We start from the raw sequence: 5,212 nt of genomic DNA on the forward strand, positions 1-5,212 counted from the left end.
AGCCAAGTTAGAAACAAGTGGATTTGGGTGGTTGAGAAGTTTATCATGGAAGGAATGGTATCTGGTTCTGGCCAAATCGACAATATATGGAACATCGAGGTCCTGATGGATGACTTGATTTGTGACAAAGTAAGGAGCATTAAGGATTTTGGACTGTAAGGATTGGATTCGGGAGGAATTCAATGGTATAGTGGAGCCCCAAAGCTCAACTCAACTCCGTCTATCCAGATAGGCCTTATAATATTCATGTCTAATTTATTATTTTATAAGTTTGGCTTTCAGGTATAGGTAAAACTTAAGTTACAACAATTGATTCAAAAATTATTACTAATTTTTTCTGGGGGAATAAGCTAGTAAAAAATTTCAAACGTAGACAAAATTAGGATTGTCGTGCAAATTGTTATTGAGGGAAAATAGCCTAGATATATTACAGCTGGATAGAATATCCCTTTTAGGGACGTTACGATATGAGTATAGTATCAAAATATCAATACATTCGATATGATACTTTGAATGAAGTTTCAATATCCAATATTATCATATAATTATTGTGGAATTTAAACTCATTCAAATACTATATTTCAACGAAAGAAACTATACTTCACTTTAAGCAATTGATGTCAGAAAAAAGGAAAACAAAATCACAGTTACGGGAAAAATAATAAAATATTTGAAAAAGACAGTATAGATACCTTCAATACATCTAATGTAGATTATTAATACAAATATCGCTGTTATCGGTCGGAGAGTATTGATAAGATAATGAAAGATAATAGATAATATCATTTATGTCATTATAGCTTGTTATTTTGGTGTTATATTTTTAGCTAAAATGCAGTTGTAAATTTGAAGGTTGAGTGAAAAGAGTTACTGTTTTTCAAAAGCTTTTAAAATGTATATCCATCTCTATTTTTGAAAGTAAACTAAGATTTATTATCACATTCAAAGTAAAGGTTTCCGCACCCCAAGACCTAAGGGTTCATTTAATCCTATGCCGACAAACCATAAATTATGGAATTCCCCTCCCCCCGCCAACCATGTGACAGTAGTTTTATTACAGATACAGTAGTTTTATTACAAATTTATGCTCACCAAAATGGTCGTTGTTCCTTTCAGCCATGTTTTGTACATAGTGTACGCAATAAATCAATCAGCCCTTTCCCGATACATGACTCTGTACGCTTAGGGTCTGAAGGGTTTGCAGGTAGTGGCTTCCACAAGGACTAATTTAAATCCAAAACAATTTTCCTGATGTAAACAAATATGTATTTTATGTTTTCTACATTGGAAAGGATATAAAAAAAAAACAACTCAAAATCGAAAATATTAAAAGGAAAATAAATTAATAAATTAAATCTCATTTAAAATATACATTAGTAAAATACCAAGTGATATCACTAATCTGGTTTTTGGCTAGAAAACAATTGTGATCTAATGCTGCAATTTTTGTCAAACCGGCAATTAATCACGAATAGTTAAATGAAAAATACAATGTGACTTCATAAATTTATCTCTAGTTTTAATATTATGGGTAATATTCATGTGATATAATTTTCGTTTTTATTATTTGGAAGTCCTGATTAACTTATTACCTTGGGTTTTCGTATAGAGATATAAAACCTAAGGTAATTAGTCAATTAGGAGTTTTAAATAACTATTAAAAATTATATCACATGAATATCGCCGCCCATATTATTAAGACTAGAGGTACATTTTTGAAGTCGCATTGTGTTTTTCATTTAACTATTTGTGATGAATTGCGGATTTGAGAAAAATTGCAGCATTAGATCACCATTGTTTTCTAACAAAAAAAAACAGAGTTGTGATATCACTTGCTATTTACATATGTAAATTTTAGGGGAGATTTAATTTATTTTCAATATTTTAGTTATAAGTTCTTGTTTCTTTCTATATTCCTTCCTATGTGAAAAACATATTTGTGTTTTTGTTAATATCAAATAACTTGTTTTGGATTTAATTAGATGTGACTAATTTTTTAACTTATAAAGCTAAATAAACAAATTATTTAAGTTATTAACTTTTATAATTTGTTTGTTTATTTCCTTATAAGGCGACAGAGTTTTCACTACTTTGTCCTGTCAGAAGTTTTTTTTTTTATTTTATTATTATTTTTTTTTTTAATACTTTTTATTTATTGATAGATATTACAATCTGCCACACAGTTGTGGGCAATAGGTAATAGTGATGAATGATCTCATACATACTAGAATAAAATAAAATAAATAAATGAATAAAAAAAAAAAACTCTTTTAAAATATATACAAACAAAAGAATAAACAAAATGAACATAATCAAACTCTTGTCAGAAGTAACGCCATATTCATGTTCTTTTTTTAGTTTCACAAATCTATATATGAGATTTATAGAAAAGGAAAGTATTTTGATCGTGCAAAATTTCGAATTCGAGTTTTCTCCGGAAATACACCTTTTAAAGTTCCCTGAGCCCAAATAACTGAGTCTCACAAAATAGCCAGTGTGTCTGTCTGTGAACAGCCTGGCTCAAAAAAACAAAAAGTCGTTCGAAACTGAATTTTTTTTCTCTAGGCGTGTATATGCCTGGGACGTGAGAGCATATTTTTTTGTTAAAATCGACCTATTCGAAGTGCCACTTTATAGAATCGATTTTCACATTTGTTTGATTCACTCCAAAACGGCTGAAATGATTTTGAATCAACTCAGTATGTCATCGTAAAGTTGAATATTGTTTAATACCATATAGATCTTATTTCCATTAAAGTAAATTAGCAGGGCCTGAATGCAGAATTTTCAAAAATTCTTCCTCCAAAGTACCTGTAATTTTGTTTGTTAAAAAAAATTACAAATATCACATTCTTACTGGTCATTAAAAATGGATAAAAAATATGAATGGCTTCGACTCTGAAAGGACTTTCTTACTTTTATGAGTATCATTAACTGATTTTGATTCATCAAATTCAACCATATTTGCATGCAGTTTTTCTTAACTCCACTTAATGACCTTGATTCAATCAATATTTTACGAATAAAATTAGCTATATATAATTATATATTGTTTTTAGTTATATATATATATTATTATTTAATTATATATAATTATTATTTAGTATTGCTAACTGGTGGGGAAACTAGTCTGGTAAGTGGGCCTAGTGTTCCTTTTTGCCAACCACTGGCTACTACTAGAGTTGCCACCGTGTACTAACCAAGATTGGGGTGTCCAGATTCATTTCTCGGGACCGGCAGGAAACAGATAGTAACTATCATAGGCGGAAATCGAACCCACAACGTTTCGAATCGAGCGCTCTGGGACTCACGCAACACGGCCGTCGAGTATCTATTATTTAGATATACCCTATTTTTATCGTATTCTTATATAATTTTATTTATTTAATTGCTTTTTAGTTTGAATGCTCCATATTTTTATTCCTTATATTAGAAATCATATTACATATTGTATATGTTATTTTATGTTGTCTGTTATATATTGTATTGTTTTTTCAATTTTGTATCGTATTCAAATTTGTAATCAAGTTCACTCCATACTTATTACGAAATCATTAACTCATTATTATTAATTTATTAATTGTAAATTCTTATAATTATTCGCTGATAAGTTTCTTCAGGTTTTTTTTAATTTATTATTTTATGTTTATTGTATTTGGTTTATTGAATCATTAGCCTTATGGCTTGAAATTAATTCATATCGTACTGATCTGGCTTATAAATTGTTGGAGCCTCCACAGCGTCCTAATATTAAAAAACGTAATTAAATCAGTTAAATATAAATACTATATCAATTTTATTTATGTTTATCATTTTTATATGTTAATTTGACATCGATGGAAAGATGTCATCTGGTCGGACCATATTGGATGTGTATTATGTGAATAAATAAAATTACATTTTGTCTGTAAAATGTGAATGTCAGTAGGGCACAGTGCATGTCAGGAGGGCACTGTGAATGTCTACTTTATTATTCAGGAACAACTGAACTCATCTCATGGCTGTCAAATATGGACATATCCTGGATACTGTTGTTAAATCGGTCGGTTCATTGGCTGACGCCCCCTGCGGAGACAGACAGTTGGTCCTCCGACAAAAACGGCGCTGTTTGAGGAAGTTTAGAGTGGTCTATGCGGTCTTTCGAGTGCCCTATCTACAATAGCCACTCTTTCCATTGATAGTGTATCCAGATGTTTTAACTGCTCACGTGTTCTGGATGTCTTTGTTAATTTGATCTCTCGTGGCAAAAATGTGTAATTTTTTGTATATGTCGACACCACTGTTGTTAATTCCGCTGAATGTATGAAGTTGTTTGTATTGCGATCGTGAAAAATGCCGTATTATTTCAAATTATGAAGATGTACAGGAGTGTGGTAAAAAAAAAAACAAAAAAAAAAACTACTTTTTTGTTAACGTTTCGCCTCACTTTGTTGAGCCAAAAAGATACAAAAACAATTTAAAATATTTTTATATAGTAGTATAATAAGACACAAAAGTTAAATTGAGGTAAGGTTAAAATTATGTAATTATAAATGAAAAGAAAATAATATACGATTGAAATAAAATAAGAAATAAAACAATATTAATATAAAATAGACAGTGAAAAAAAATTATGCAAACTATTAGGTTAAAAATAAACGGGAGACGTAAAACACGCAAAAGTAGATATGAGAAAATAATTTTTAACGGGGTAAAATACGGACAATAAAAAGTTGAGAATAAATAAAGGTCGAGAAAAAATAAATATAAATAAAATTAACAATAATAATAAATGAGTAAAGAACAATTCAGGACCACCCACCTGTTCCAGTTGAGAGCTTTCGAAACAATGACAGAAAATTAGAACTAAAAAGAGTGGAGGGGCTTATTCAACGGCTTTACTTCAAATACGCGAAATACAAGAAAGAGATATGAAGATATGATTATAATAATTACAATAAGAATTATGTAATTTAGGAAAAACTAAAAATAAATTAAATAATGGAATATGTAACTAATCAAATATATTGATAGAAAATGTAGTAAGAATAATTGAATGAATACAATATACGTATAATACAATAAATGTAAAAGAAGTAAATAAAGATTATAAAGTAAAATGGTTTAAATCTAAACATACAGAATAATTACACAATGATAACAACCGTTTTTGTATTGATCGGGATAATAATATGTTATCTACATTAATAATTGTAATACTCAAGACAACATA

Source organism: Halyomorpha halys, unplaced genomic scaffold (genome assembly GCF_000696795.3).
Source record: "Halyomorpha halys isolate HHAL.00 unplaced genomic scaffold, Hhal_1.1 Scaffold836.1, whole genome shotgun sequence".
In the NCBI taxonomy this organism is placed as follows: domain Eukaryota; kingdom Metazoa; phylum Arthropoda; class Insecta; order Hemiptera; family Pentatomidae; genus Halyomorpha; species Halyomorpha halys.